The following is a 17009-nucleotide window of genomic DNA, read 5'->3' as shown; positions in this document are numbered from 1 at the left end:
TGGCATCACAAACTGTGAGGAGGCTGTTGCCAACATCAAGCTGTTGCAGTTGTGGGTTGCTCTCAGTTGGTTCAAAGAGCACGAGGGGGTTGGACATGTCAACTGTAGAGGAGACTTTACACTTAACATACTTAACTTGACCAGCTGGGATTACTACATCATACAGGCCCACTTTTAGGACACTCTGGCTGACCACGTTATCACTGGTAAGCTTGGTCTGGATGAAGTTGGCTAGTGCCGTCGCTGTGTCATCCTGGAGGTTCATTGCGCTGCGCAGGAGGCTCACAATGGTGGGTATGAGGTTTGTACTAGCATTTGGACCCAGTATCAGCTGTTCAATTACATTGAAACCAATCAGGGGGCAGTCCATGGGCACACTGCTTACTAAAAAGGGGACTTGTACAGTCAAGTTTGGGTCACTATTCTCTGGGAGACTCACCATCACGCCCACCCAGCCGTCGTAGGGTAATGGCTGGCCATTAACACCAAGCACACTAAGAGCCTTATCTCCAATAAGTTCTGTCAGTGGCCGGAGTTTGTGGTCAGAGAGGTAGGTTTTTGCCCACTGGCGATCAATGAGACTCACTTGTGCACCTGTGTCCAATAAACAGTCCACTGCAAAGCTATGAATGTAACCCTTGATTTTACATTTTTTTCCAACAAGCTGTGCCACTCTCTCACTTGCCCCTGTGTCTGCATTTTTCGTTGGAAGGGTCGCCCAACTACTTCTGACATGAGCAAACTCTTCTGAGCACATACCTCGTGATTTTGGGTCTGGCTGTCCACTGGTTCTGGGCGTGTGTGTATCAGCAGGAGGCCAACTAGAGCTTCTGGGTTGGCTTCGTTTGAGACATCCCACTGCCCTGTGACCTGTCTCCCCACAGATAAAACAATGAGTGCATGAAGTAGCCCCACTTTCAATACACTTGGGACAGCCGTACTGTTTTGCAGTTTGTCTGGGCTTCTGCTTTGGGTGTGCACACTGACAAGTGGGTTCACGAGCCTGACTGGCTGTGAGAGACTCCACCACTTTGGTCAGGGTTTCCACCTTTGCAGCCAGCTCTTCTATGACTTTATTCTTACTCTTAAATTTACAGTCAGTCATTTCAGTGTCTTTAGCAGGTTCAAGTTGAGCAGTATGAGCATGTGTTATCTTTTGTAGAGTGGAATATCCCAGTCTTCGCCGTCGCTCACTCTCTTCACTTGACACTTTGTTCACTTGCCTTATCAAGGCTTCATCTGACACACTGTAGTCTGATAGTAGTGGCTTGAGTTCATTACGAATGTCACTATATTTTGGTAGAAGACCTTGATGAATGGTGCGTAGAAACACATTTTGGATCGTACGTGTCTCATATGCAACGTCCATGTTATCCTGCCTGGATGCAAACACGACTTTCTGCTTCAGTCCAATCATCCTGTAGAGGAACTGTTGTGGAGTTTCATGGTCATGTTGCTTAGTGCTCAACAATTCCTGAAATAACTCACTCCCACTCTTCTCACTCAGGTGTGAACGTAGTAAGCTTTTGAGTTCAATGAGGGTCAAGTCATCTTTACTGATCAACATGTCCTTAAACTGTCCAGGCTTGATAATACGGAGCACACCTTGAATGATCTCTCCCTCTGTGTGCTTCACCTTGAGCCCCTCCTCAATCTGCTTACACAGTCCATGGTAGCTAATGTAAGATGCAATGTCCCCAACCTGACCACCATGTACTTTAAACTCTCTGCGTTGCAAAAATGGCAGGTCTCTTAGGGAAACCATGTGATCAGGCTTAGATTGTCGCATGTCTGTGGTGGAGTGGCTGTTTGTCACGCTCTCAGCTCGAGGCTGGAGTGACTGTGTAATAGTGGGGGTGAGTGTGTCTTGTGTTGCAGATGTCACTTGTAAATCTGCTAACTTTTTACCAAGTGCCTCGTAGTTAGCCTTTAGCATTTCATACTCTGTTATTTGTGGATTAACAGACTCAAGAGGCAATATAGCTGAGGTAAGTACATCACTCTGTTCAGGGTGCTTAAGTGTTGTGAGAGTAACAACATTTTCCTCTGAGACCACAGGGTGAGATACTTCAGCGGTACGACTATTAATGAGATGAATAATAGCATCTTTCAACAACAGTAGGTGTGAAAACCCCTGATCCTCTAAGTCAAGCAATGTCTTACAGCGCAGATAAGCACAAACATAATCAAAACAACTTTCCTCATCACCACGTCTTACACTTGCGGGGTCCACATCAGGTACTGGTGTGATGTTTGTAGCAATCTGGAAGAGTTCCTCTGCTGTCAGTGCATAAAGACTCTTTCTGATCTGCCAAGCCAGTTCTTTTCTTTCACTGTCCTCCATTGTGTGTCCTTTGGCTAGCAACTCCTCACAGTGCAGTCAGCTCAAACACATTTGTAACCAATAAACAAAAATATTCTTCCATTGCTCACAAACAGTTCACAATCATCCACAAACAGCATACATCAGACTATTTACATTTGACACATAAGAACTGGGTAGGTCCTAATCAACTGTAACTTCCAATAATGTCAGGATAAAAGAAGCGTCTTGAGAGCTGCGTTTGTCACAAAATAAAACAGGTAATAAGACCAGCTGCCTATTTAGACTACAAGTGAAATGGCGGCTGCCATTACAAATGGCGGTATAGTTAGCTTTCTCTCAATCGGTGAAAACACACTCTCTCACAACATTCGCGGTCTTTAAACTAAGGCAGAAAAAGGTTTCTTTGGTTTATATGTACATTGCAGTGAGCAAACTTGAACTACTGACCAGTTTTTTTAACAGAAAAGCAGAGACAGGAGACATCAGTTGCGTTCGGTCTGCAGGCTCTTCCTCGTCTGAGGCAGAGACGTATTGCAACGGCCTATCGCACTCACCACTATCTCCCCCTTGTGGCAATGCCACGCAATTACATTGTCCATAACTCTAAATGAAAAGTCCAATACCACCATAAAATCAGGTCTTTTACATCAAAACAATTCACAAAAAAATTACAATTGTGACCATACACTTGTGGGCGTCACACTTGCAAGTGAAAAAAGAAAAGAAAAAACACCCCTTCCCTATTGGTGTTAAAGTGTACCATGTCAACCAATCAAAAAATGATATGGCAACATGTGGCACTTGGTTGTTTAGGGAGAAGAGGAAGTTTTAGGAGTGACACCCATTAGAAAAAGCAGGTGAGAAAGAAAGAAAGAGAGAGAGCGATTTTTCACATGTGAGACATTAGTGACATTTAGCGTATTTGGAGGCAATCCGGTTGTTCAGTCTGACGTCACTAGCCGTGTCTGGGCCTAAACTCCACTGCAGGTCCATATATCAAACGATCACTATGGCATTACTGAGAGTTGAAAAACTGTCTAAAGTCTTTCATCTTTAATAAAATGATCAGCGTTCTGCTCTACCAGGTGTAACAATTGAGTTTTGCATCCAGGCATCCATGAAAATGGAATTTATGACATTTAACGGAGTTAGAAGTTAGCAGGAAGTTAGCTCGCTAGCTTCTCTCTAAATACAATATAGCATGTCCTGACTGCGGGGTTTTGGAAACAAATGAAAACGTACAGCTCTGTTATCACTTCCAACATAAATGAAGACAGAAAGCTAAACAGCAGTGACGTTTGTAGGGTTACTGAAGTTTGGCTAGCTGGTTTATATAATGATGTGCTACGAGTGGAAAAAAAACTTTTTTCCACTCGATAAAAGTTAACGTGAGTGTTCTCGGTGGTCAGGAACAAATGTAATCGCATGGCAGGATGCTGTAAAAGGACCAAACTTCAGCCAGGAGAACAATTGAGATAATCCATCCACAATACGAGGTTAGTCATTCATATACTGCTGCATGGGCTGGGCTGTAGTTACATCCTAAGGTTTTAAAAACTGAGCTTAAATAAATATTTCCGGTTCACGCGCATCAAAATATGATATTTTGACACGCTATGGATTTTTCTTGGACACGCGTTGAGGCGTGAATGTGCACGCGTCAAATTAGGGGCGTTTGGGGTGTTTTGTTCGCGTCCATAGCGTTCGGTGTGAACACACCATAAGGTTTTAAAAACTGAGCTTAAATAAATGATTAGCGGTAATAAAAGCCGAGGGAGGTCAACAGTGATCACTGACTGTTTTAGGAGCTTTTTGAGATTAAATAGAAGAAAATACATAACATTAAACATGTTAACAACACAAAAGCCATATTAAACGCAGACTACTTTAGGCCCGGAAGTAGGATTCGTCACGTCATCACTTAACAATCGGATAGTTAGTGTGTTGTGTAGTCATTGTTTTGTTTTGTGTGTCAGTTACTCTAGTGAATGCTCAAAAGAAGCCAGCAAAGGCAGATTCCAGTGTAAATGCTGTCCCCACATGGAAAACTGGACTGATACACCTCGTTTGTCAGACCAGCAAGGTTTAGGCCTGTGGTGTTCTCCTCTGTCTTATAGTGGACACAAACTATTTTTTTGAGTTGAATGAATAATTTGTGTGCCTTCTTATTTAATGCAAAACACCTGATTGTTCTGTAAATAGTTTTAAATGGTTTTATAAAAAACGCCTGAGGCCTTGGCTGCATTTTTAGGTAAATAATATCATATAACTTTGTTGTTTGCAAAAGTTGTGCATAATTTTTAGAAATGTATTATTTCTATTTGCATTTCAAGTTATGACAATGATTTGTTAAACATGGTTGTGGTTTTTACAGTAAAAAAAATAAAACTTTTTCTACTTGGATTTTAAATTTTTTGTCTGAATTTTGATCAATTGTGCTGAAATATAGTATGTCAAAATGAAAAAAACAACTCCAATTCAGATATTTGAGATTGTGCTGAAAATAATGACACCAAACAAGGCAAGATAAACCGTTTTTAAAGGTGAAATATAGAGGTAAAAATCAAAAGTAATCAAAAACGGCCAATTATACCCTGTACCCCACAGGGTTAAGTTCAAGGTGGTCCATAGGGCCATGGTCGTGGCCTATTTCCTACAGCAGGGAACAAATGACTCTCTCCTTTTATATAATGACGGAGGAGGTTTTTTAATTCAGCTATTTAAAATTCATGCCTATGAATATTTAAATACTTGTTGAAAAATCAAGATGTAGCCACTACAAACATGTGATTTATAGAATATGATGCTGAACATGAGGCATAAATAAACAATTTAAAATGAAATCAAGTCTATATCCCATATTTAACACTGATGGGGAAAATCTTTCTGCAGAACATTTATTTGTACTTTTGATATTTCATGCACAATTTTTTAGTAATACAGTTTTATGTCTAGTGAGATGTTTTAATTTTGGTTCATTGCTTCTTTTCCTAAATGAAAGGTTTGGAATGTTTGTCCACCATCTGTCATTGTCGGTTAAGAATAATAAATTTTTGGCAATACAGTAGATATTCATTTAAGCATATTAGTAGTAATATTTTACAATTCTTCAGCCAGGAAGGAGCACAAAAAGGTGAAGATGTTTATGTAGAGTACAGACAGACAGAACAATCTGATCCATTTTATGTTGCTAAATTGGCAAATAGTGGAGGAAGTTGTCTTTGTTTGTGCATGTATTGGGGTGGAAAGGTAGCAATTGTCTGTGAATGCCTTTCTGTAAAGGACACCATATGCCACTGTGATACACATTGTAGAATACAACGACAATACAAGGACTGGATTCAAAATGATGGCAACCCCCCCCCCCAAAAAAAGGAAAAAAAAAACCAAATAAAAAAGATCCTCTGACTAACTTCAAGTATAAAATTTGTCTTTTTTTTAAAGAGCTGTCAACAATCCTCCTGTAGTAGCAACTCCTTAACAATTGGTGGCAGTCATGTGCTTCTGAAGTTCCAGGGGCAAGCCTTCATTACAATAAGAGCATTCTGATGATGCTCCAAACTCATGTACAGATGCGCACAAATACATGCATTCATAATGCATGCTTAACATGCATGCTTAAATACCACCACACAGCAAGTACGATTTTGGCTGTTCTACAGCTCTTCAAGCTATATGGTTCTATAGAATTCATTTATAACCCAACCTACCCTGGCTTTTGCCAAAATCTTAGCCTCTCCAGCTGGCTATATCAAAGCATCCATGACACTGCAGAGATTTAGAGGATTGTGGGCAAAGAGATGGGCACAGGATTCATTGAAGGAGGAAGATTATTTCCTTTTTTTTTTTTTTTTTTGCCTGTCCCATTTGGTTCTTTTGCCATCAGAATTATTGTCTAAAGGCGAGGAAAGATGCCCAATGGATTTACTTTACCAAATTGACCATCCCAGCCTTGCCATAATGGTCTATTTGATTCACCTTTTATTGTTTATTTTTATTTTTTTTTACTTTCACTTGCTAGATACGGGACAGACTTGAATGAGGAAAAGAAAAGGGAGAAAGGAAGAGAGGGAAAAAACAGCGGTGAAGAGGGATGGGGATAAAGGGCAAAAAAACAAAAGCCAACTAAATAAGCAGACAAAAAAATACATATATCAATCACCTGGATCACCTGTTGAGAAAGAAAAAAGAAAACAAGCAGAAGATAACGAGAGCATTAGAATAAACAACATCACGATGATATATGGGAATATGACAGTAAATACTAAATATTAAACATTATTGTGCAGCACGTAAGATCGACAGCGCACAGTGTGCTTTGAGGTAGGAGCCAAAAAGGGTGTAGTTTGTGTGTGTGAGAACCCGTGTGTACACCTGTGAGCTTGTTTTTAAAAGGTTCCTTCATGTAATGATCTGCTAGAGGGTGTGGGGAGCCACAGCCCCGTCCTCCAGGGCATGAAGCAGGTATGGAGGAGATCAAGACTCCAGACATCTAGAGGCCCCCAGAACACAAGAGACCAAGGAAGACCAGCAGAGGGGCAGCCGCACCACTATCCCAGAAAGAGCTGACGAGAGTCCCAGATGACTCAGCAGCTGCAGAGCAGAAGCCAGGGGGGGTTTCAGTGACGTGCCCGTGAGCTCCGCCGGCAGCCGGCAGCCAGCTGCGCCAGAGTGACCGAGCCCCAGGCCGAGAGGCTGAGGGCACCCCACCCCCGAAGTGGCCCGAGCAAGCCCCAGGCTCCAGGCCCCGATAACCAGTCACCAAGGAGTGAGCCGGTGTGTACCTGGACGCCCATCCCCGGACACAAAGAGCCACCAACGGACTGATGTCTGAGGGCGTCTGCCACTGGCAGGGGAAGTGGTGGGGGGAGATAGGCCTCCACACCTTAGAGGTCCTGAGATGTCCCTAGAGAGGTGCCGTCTGAAACGAGACCTGACAAACAGGCACACACAGATACAAACATCCATTCCCACCCTCATGTTCTTATATGGAAATACTCAACACTCAACCAACGTGGAGACAGACATAGAGAGACACTGTAAACACAATCACACTCCCCAAGCGTACTCTAAGCCCCGGGTCTAGGTACCCTTGCCCCTGGAGGGGGAAACTGCACCCAGACCCAGGTGGTGTTACCCTTTTCCCTGGGGTGGGGAGAAGCAGACCGCCCGACCCCGCAGCAGCAGGGAGGCCCCACACTCCAGACCCCAGTCGGACGGCAAACTCCTCCTCCTGGCCCCCCACTCCAGCAGGTCGCATAGAACAGGGGTGTGAGAAGACTCCAAACCTCCCTCCACCCTCCCTCATATGTAGTGTTGATGCATGTGTGTTCTAAGGTGCATTTAAAACCCAGGAGGGCATGGAGCTACCTGCCAGAGAGCAGCAGGTAAGCGCATAGCCCCTCCTGATAGCCCTCAATGTCTACATGTATTTAAAATTGAGAGGTGGGCAACGACGCCAGGTGTGAGGTGTACACCCTGATGGTCTTTCGGAGTCCGTGTAGCGTGCCCACCCCCAAGACCCTATATGTATGTGTTATGAGAGTGTGAGTAATGTGAATGTCTAAGTTGTGAGGTAAAATTGAGGCACAAGAAGCCAGAAGGGGACAGAAGGGGGGATGCCTCCCCTGCACCCTGGTGACACACCTTTACCCCAAGGCCCTGCATGTGTGGATGATTGTGGTGGAGCGGGAAGAGGGAGGCAGCTGGAGATGGGGAGGGAAGGAAGGGAGGGGCAAGTGACCCCTCCTTTCCGCCCAGAATGAGATCTTCCTCCACCTCTCTTGTATCTCCCCCTCCTGCAGATTGAGTTCCTGAAGAGAGGAGAGCTCCTGCAACAACCTCCCCCACCAGTTGAAGAGCCCCCCAGGTGGCTCGATGCACTGGCGGCACCCTGCAGCAGGGCCGGGCCCCCATACACTCACCCGCCCACAACCCCAGCAACATACCCACCAGGACCCAAGCCCCTGAGGGCCCCAGCCCAGAGACGGAGCGCCCCCAGAACCTCCATCCTGGATCCCCTCCGCCCGCCCTGGCCTGGTGCTTTGTGCTTTTCTGTTTAGGGCTGTCGGGAGTCAGCCCTTAGAGGGGGGGGGGGGTACTGTCACAGTTCTGGGTCAGTTGGACCCAGTATTTTGAGTTTATTATGTTTTGGTTTAATTTTGCATCATGGATTGTTTTCTTGTTCTCTTGTTGTGGTTGTGATGATTATTATTTGAGGTTCATGTTTCTGTTATCCATGTTTTAGGAATTGTGGTTTCATGTATAGTTCAGTTCCATGTGTCATTTTCTGTCTCTGTGTTGAGTCCGTGTCTCTGAGTTGTGATTCATGTTTCCTGTTTTATTGTGAAAGTCTTTGTCTTATGTTAGTGTGTGCAGTATCCCCATGTCTCGTTAGCCCTGATCTCTCCCAGCTGTGTCTCCCTCCTGTTGCCGAGTCCCCTATTACTACCCTGTGTATATAAGCCCTGTGTTTTCCCATGCTCGGTGTCGCGTCGTACCCTCAGATCCTGCCTGTGTTCCAGGTAGTGTTTTCATGTTTAGTTTCTATTTTGTTGGTGCCAGCAACGCCCTAAGCCTGTCCCTACCCCCACACCAATCACAACAGCGAAGGTGGGACCAAACTATGACACCCCACCCCCACTAGGTGATGGAGCTAATCAAAGGAGCCCAGAGGAATTGATCATATGTGGTGGCAGAGGCTGTATCAAGACTAATGTAATCTAATAGATAATTTCTATATTGGTTAGAATTAAGCTTATTTTTATTTTTCCAGTTCATGAGGACTGTTTTCTTGGCTATGCATAGGGCAGTGAAAACCATACGGGCTATATTCTTTTCTGTAGTAAAATTATCTAAGCTGCCCAACAAACACACTAAAGGGGAAGTTGGAATGTTACATTTCAGACACTTTGATAAGTCTTCACATGTCTCGCGCCAAAACTTCTGAACTGGTGGACAGAACAAAAGAGCCTGGTGTTTTGGTTTGACAGTGTGAGCAGTTGTTGGTAGACGTAAAGCCCATCTTGAACATCTGATGACCTGTATAGTGCACTCTATGTAGTATTTTGTATTGAATTAATTGAAGACTGGGATTTCTAATTAGATGAAAGCAAATCTGAGACCAGAAGTTTTGGTCTAAGTTAACTGATAAATCCGCTTCCCATTTCGCAATAGGAAGTGATATTGATTCATCTGTTGTAGAAAGCATTCTGTATGTTTTGGAAAATAATTTGGGGGTTTTACGAGTAAGAAATTGAACCACACTTGGTGGTGTTTGTAGTTCAACTTGACCCAGTTTAAATTTCTTTTTTACTATGGATTTAATTTGTTGATATTCTATAAATCTTTTCTTGTTGATCCCATATTGTGTAACTAGTCCGTCAAATGAAATAAATTCTGTTCCTTCTGGTATATGTTCTAAATATTTGATTCCTTTACCACTCCAATCTGAAAAGTTTATCATATTATTTTTTTGTAATATGTCAGGGTTGTTCCAGATAGGTGTACGTTTGCATGGAATTAATGAAGACTCAATTTTAGAAACTCCCACCATGCTGTCAGAGAAGAGCTGATGCTGATGCTTTTGAAGCATTCATGTCGTTGGATGTTTGAGCTGATAAATGGCAGATCTGAAATCTCTAGATTATTGCAAAGTGCTTGTTCTACATCTAGCCAAGGTTCATCTAAGAGGGTATGTTTTAGCCATCCTGAGATAAACTGAAGCCTGTTGGCTAAGAAGTAGTGCTGAAAGTTTGGCAGTTCTAGTCCTCCTTTATCCTTGGTCTTTTGTAGTGTTTTTAAGCTTATACGTGGGGGTTTATTTTTCCAAAGGAATTTGGACATACATGAATCTAGAAATCTGAACCAATCTTGTGGCGGTTTAGTTGGGATCATTGAGAATACATAATTTATTTTTGGTAAGACCATCATTTTTATAGCAGCAATCCTTCCCATGAGTGATATGGGTAGACATAAGCGGTAGCAAATGGATGGATGGTGTTAAAAACGTGTTAAAAACGGGATTAAAAGTATAAATAAATATTGATTAAAAACAAAGTTAATCATAATAAATACTGATAAAAAGCATGTAAACATAAGTTTAATTAATATGTACATATGTATATGTAATGTATAAATGGTGTGGGGGCAGGACTTAGTCCTGTAGAGTGTGTTTGTCAGATCCACTGAGCGACCAATCATTGGCTGGTCTGACCCTCCCCCAGTCTGTGCGCTGCTGAGACACCTGTGTGTGCCTTCGTGTGCCAGTCAGATACGCCAGAGACACAGACGGTGAAAGATCAGTTTACCCGTGCGGCGAAGAAGCTAGCTGGATAGTGAAAGTCCTTTTTTCGGCGAGAATAATAAGAGTGATACTGTATTCCAGAGGCCGTGAGCCAACGTGAGCACTGTGAAGCCCCGTGTAGCATTTGTTCCTTCGCATGGTCAGGTTTTTTCCCTTTGCTTATTTGGATTGGATTGGTTTTGAGGACCTGAGAAGAATCGAGGATCCCTTTTCCAGTACTGGATGGCGAGCCCAGCCCAAAGAGCCGGATGAACTGGTAGATTGTAACCCGACTGGTTACAAACACACTGAGTGACTATTGAACATTGAGACTGATATTGACTTTAAAAAAGCCACAAAAGACAATATATCCTTGAGTCGACTATTTGTGGGGTTTATTTTATTTTGTTTTCAAGAAGAGCGCTCTACTTTTGTTAAATGTGAACAACTTTAATAATTGCTAATAAATGCAATTGTGTTTTCTACACCTACTGTGTACAAGTCCTCTATTGTCATACACCCTTGGCTCCTACGAATCTAGAACCTGTCTGATCTGGTCCATATTTCCCTTCTGTCCTCGTACTGTGGTTAAAGGTAACTATACTGCCGTACTACAGGCAAAGAAGGCAAGAAGTAGCACTAACAGGTCTAGTATTGCACCACCAGTGTTACAGAAGGACTGTAGATTTTGACCAGTTAATTGAGTAATCTGATATTCTTGCAAAAGAGTTTATCAATGTAATTACACCAGAGAGATTGGTTTGAGTTTTGGAGAAAAAGTAACACATCATCCGCATAAAGGCTGATTTTATGTTCCATGTTCTTGCATTTTATGCCCTTAATTACTGAATTCTGTCTAAGTGCTGCTGCTAGTGTTGCAATAAAAATTGCAAACAGTGAAGGGGAGAGTGGGAATCCCTGCCTGGTCATTTGTTCTGACACAAGCTGTTGGGGAATTATATAATATTTATAACCAGTTAATGACATGTATGAGTAGTCTATCATTAAGTAATCTATGTGTATTTGTTGATGAATGCCTACCGTTTATGAAACCAGTTTGGTCAGGATGAATTAAGAGGGGGGTTATTTTCTCCAGTCTCTTTGAGAGAGCTTTGCAGATTATTTTAAGGTCTATATTTATAAGGGATATTGGACAATAGCTTGAGGGATATACAGGGTCTTTGCCTGGTTTTAGCAGGAGATTAATGTTTGCAGAATTCATATTTGATGGAAGTCTGCCCTTTTCTTTGATTTCCAACAACGTTCTGTAGAAAACTGGTGCTAGAATCATCCAGAATTCTTTGTAGAATTCTGCAGGTTTTATTTTATTCTCTGCCGATAATAAATAATATCTTAATAAAAATGACCACAAAAACATTTCAAGTGAAAAATAAGCACTTCTGTTAAATTATTGCAGTCTCCACATTGTAATTTAACAAAATATCACTGAACTATTGGCACTGTCTTGAGCTTTCGGAATAATAAATAAACACTTCTGTTTGGAATAAAATAAATACAAATTAGGTTTGAGAATAAAATAAACTTTTAAATTGTTGCAGAGTATATATTATTGTAAACAAACAAACAAAATAACGAAAGTATTTGGCATTGACGAACGAACTCCCCATCTGCCCGTGGATCATCAGTCCACTGTGCCATTAAACCAAGGACTGACATCGCGCACACACTGCTTGTTTTTACCTCTTTAGAAAGTTTTGGCACCATCATCTCCCTGATGTGTGGGCGGCTGGGAATTTCATATCGCAGCTTGAGTATGCTGAGAAGAATCCTATGTTTTCCACGACTGGCATTGGCTGGTCATCCAGAGCGATAAAATGAGTCAGAGCCTCTGTTATTATAACTGCCCGTGGATTTTCTCTTGACATTTTTCATCGCTTTTCCAAAAACTGAGTTAAAGTTGGCTGTTCTGGTCCACACTGCTGACATTTTGTTTAGCCTAGCTACAGCAGCCTCCAGTTTCTCTTTTTTTATCTGGAGCTGCCAGTCTGACTCGTCTAACCCTGTGCCTGTTTAGCGCGGGATGTCCCCCTAGTGGCCAATCAAAAAAACTACAACAAAAATGGCAAGCCACCATCTGATTAATGAAATAAGTTCGTATCGTTTCATGGTATCGGTTAACTTTTACGAGTATGAGTACACACACATTTGACAATATTGAAGTCCACTCTTTTTTAAAATATTTAATAAAGTCTTCATCTTTAAGTAGTGATGTATTAAATCTCCAGTTTTTACTTGGCGTAGTATTATTCTTGTGCATTAGTGTTAAAGATACAGGAGCATGATCGTTAGGGCTGGGTATCGTCACTGATTTCTAGAATCGATTCAATTCCGATTCACAAGGTCCCGAATCGATTCGATCCACGATTCGATTTAATTCGATTTAATTCGATTCGATTCGATTTGAATTTGGGAAATTTTGACAGTCAGAAATCTTATAATTCAGATCAGGACATTTACATATTTTTGTATCTATAAAAAGGAAGCTGACACTTTCGAGACTTTATCAAAGGTGTGAGCGTCACAGCAGATGCCTTTGTGTCAAAGTAGCTGAAGATAAAACACAGAAAAACATGAAGGTGATTTTTCCTGGCCTGGGATTTTATAAAAAATATTCTGCAGTACATCAAAAACGAAAGAAAACCATTAATCAACATATGAACGTTACCTCTGAAGTTACAGAGGTTTTATTAGAGACACGGCTAACCGTTTTGCATTTTGCATAATTTTAAAAAGTTTAAATTTGTTCAATATTGAACGGCAGAAATTAGGTTTTCTTTTCGGAAGTATGTAAAACGAAAAAAAAACAGTAGACTTGTGCGTAACAAGCAAGCGAATAATGCAGAAAACAGACAGACAGGGAGAGAGAGAGAGAGCTGTGTATAAAGTGTGATTTTTATCATGGTGGAAGCAAAACAGGAAAAGTCAGAGGGAATTCATGACGATGTTTATGTGAAGCGTAGTTTGGATCTTCTTTTGCTGCTGGTTTGGTCAGTATTGTTTGGAGAGACATCAAACTAACAGTTTTAGAATCAGCGCAAAAAGGGCATAAACGCACAGCGCGGACCCGCGGATCAGAATCAGCGAGCTGTCGGCTTTCAGCCCCGACCGTCAGCTGAGAAAGGCAACATCTCACTGATTCTGATCCGCGGGTCCGCGCTGTGTGTTTACGTCTTTGTGCAGAATCCGTCTAACTGCTCTGATTTACTGTCTTAGCTGTTTGGTGGTTGTTGAAATTTTGTGATCTTTCACCTGAGATTCTGGCATTTCGGGCAAAATAAATTTATATTAAAAAATCGATTCAGGATTTTAATGAATCGATTTTACATTATCCAAGCCAGAATCGATTTTAATCGATAAATCAATTATAAAAACCCACCCCTAATGATCGCTGACAGCTATAGGGTGAATCTCAGTGTCTGAAATGTCGCTCAGCAGTGAGATGCTGACCAAAAAATAATCCAGACGAGAGTAGTAGAGTGATGGACATGTGAGAAAAAAGTATATTCCTTACTGGTGGGGTGAAAGGAGCGCCATGCATCGCAAAGACCAAAGTCGCTCATATACTGTTTGATTATATTTGTGGATTGCCAAGTACGCTGAGTTCCTGCTGTATTGAGCCTATCCATTTCTTCATTTAGTCCAAGGTTGAGGTTGCCTCCAAGAACAAGTGTGCCATCTACAGTGGGGCAAAAAAGTATTTAGTCAGCCACCGATTGTGCAAGTTCCCCCACCTAAAATGATGACATAGGTCAGTAATTTGCACCAGAGGTACACTTCAACTGTGAGAGACAGAATGTGAAAAAAAAATCCATGAATCCACATGGTAGGATTTGTAAAGAATTTATTCGTAAATCAGGGTGGAAAATAAGTATTTGGTCAATAACAAAAATACAACTCAGTACTTTGTAACATAACCTTTGTTGGCAATAACAGAGGTCAAACGTTTACTATAGGTCTTTACCAGGTTTGCACACACAGTAGCTGGTATTTTGGCCCATTCCTCCATGCAGATCTTCTCGAGAGCAGTGATGTTTTGGGGCTGTCACCAAGCAACACGGACTTTCAACTCCCGCCACAGATTTTCTATGGGGTTGAGGTCTGGAGACTGGCTAGGCCACTCCAGGACTTTCAAATGCTTCTTACGGAGCCACTCCTTTGTTGCCCGGGCGGTGTGTTTTGGATCATTGTCATGTTGGAAGACCCAGCCTCGTTTCATCTTCAAAGTTCTCACTGATGGAAGGAGGTTTTGGCTCAAAATCTCACGATACATGGTCCCATTCATTCTGCCCTTAACACGGATCAGTCGTCCTGTCCCCTTGGCAGAAAAACAGCCCCGTAGCATGATGTTTCCACCCCCATGCTTCACAGTAGGTATGGTGTTCTTGGGATGCAACTCAGTATTCTTCTTCCTCCAAACACGACGAGTTGAGTTTATACCAAAAAGTTCTACTTTGGTTTCATCTGACCACATGACATTCTCCCAATCCTCTGCTGTATCATCCATGTGCTCTCTGGCAAACTTCAGACGGGCCTGGACATGCACTGGCTTCAGCAGCGGAACACGTCTGGCACTGCGGGATTTGATTCCCTGCCGTTGTAGTGTGTTACTGATGGTGACCTTTGTTACTTTGGTCCCAGCTCTCTGCAGGTCATTCACCAGGTCCCCCCGTGTGGTTCTGGGATCTTTGCTCACCGTTCTCATGATCATTTTGACCCCACGGGATGAGATCTTGCGTGGGGCCCCAGATCGAGGGAGATTATCAGTGGTCTTGTATGTCTTCCATTTTCTGATGATTGCTCCCACAGTTGATTTTTTCACACCAAGCTGCTTGCCTATTGTAGATTCACTCTTCCCAGTCTGGTGCAGGTCTACAATACTTTTCCTGGTGTCCTTCGAAAGCTCTTTGGTCTTGGTCATGGCAGAGTTTGGAGTCTGACTGTTTGAGGCCGTGGACAGGTGTCTTTTATACAGATGATGAGTTCAAACAGGTGCCATTCATACAGGTAACGAGTGGGGGACAGAAAAGCTTCTTACAGAAGACGTTACAGGTCTGTGAGAGCCAGAGATTTTCCTTGTTTGAGGTGACCAAATACTTATTTTCCACCCTAATTTACGAATAAATTCTTTACAAATCCTACCATGTGAATTCATGGATTTTTTTTTCACATTCTGTCTCTCACAGTTGAAGTGTACCTCTGGTGCAAATTACTGACCTCTGTCATCATTTTAAGTGGGGGAACTTGCACAATCGGTGGCTGACTAAATACTTTTTTGCCCCACTGTAAGTGTTCAGAGAGTGCACTGAAAAAAACGGGAAAGAATGAGGGATCATCAACAGTTGGACCATATACACTTACAATACATAGCTTTTTATCAAGTATAGATAGTTTAATGATTAAGAATCTGCCCTCTGGATCTATAACTGTATCGAGTACTGTGAAATTAATATTTTTATGTATTAGAATTGCTACTCCCTGTAGTCTCCGCGTCTTCTCCAGCGTCTTCTGGAATACCAGAAAATACCAGATTATCACGCATGCTACGAGCTTGTAGATCAATAACTGTTTCTTTTATTTTCTTATTTTCTCTATTTAGCTGGGTAACATTGTCTGTGAGACATTTCACAGACTCCCTTAGCGTGGCATTTTCAACCTGCTGCTGGCTGAACTCCAGGGATTCTCGCAAGGATTTAAATTCCCGGTGAAGAATCTCCACCAAGGACAGTCTTGCATCGAAACTGGACAATCGTTGGTCGATTGACTCCAGTATGTCGACAATATCTTTGCTGGCTGGCGATGTTGTGCCGGGGGAATCTGCCAGGCGAAGTCTTTTCGACGACGGTGTCTCAGATTTGGCCGGGGAAGCTGCACTCTGAGCCTTCTTCATCACGAGATCCTGGAAGCACTGATCAATGTAATCTTGGAGAGCCTCTAAACTCTCCCCGTTGTTCTCCAGGGTGTTGGAGATGATTTAGACAAATGTTGTTAGTTATAAGACAATTGATAAGTGTATTTGGTAATACTGAAGCTTAAAGGAATTTGTTCAAATCTAAACTACCATTCGCTTTCATTTTCCGCCAAAATCTCCGGCGTCTGACATCAGTTACAACATGAGTCGCTTACCTTGTCTGTCACTTTCGTCACTTACCTCAGAAGATTATTTCTAATTGGAGGAGGAATTGGTATCCTCCTTAACCCATAGTGTTCCATCTTCACCCTGCAAACACTTTGAGGAACTGTTTAAGAGAAGAAATCGCCATGATGACACTGCAGTGACCTGTTTTTATATCCACTTTGCACTGTTAAAGAAAGGACACATTTAAGTGTCACACATAGCCACAAAAATTGAGATGTCAATAGGCAGGATGGATGAGAATC

Source organism: Copadichromis virginalis, linkage group LG11, assembly GCF_057382275.1.
Source record: "Copadichromis virginalis isolate Kocher_CV1m ecotype Utaka linkage group LG11, C_Virginalis_male_GT1.1, whole genome shotgun sequence".
Classification (NCBI taxonomy): Eukaryota; Metazoa; Chordata; class Actinopteri; order Cichliformes; family Cichlidae; genus Copadichromis; species Copadichromis virginalis.
Note: the sequence above shows the minus strand (reverse complement) of the source record.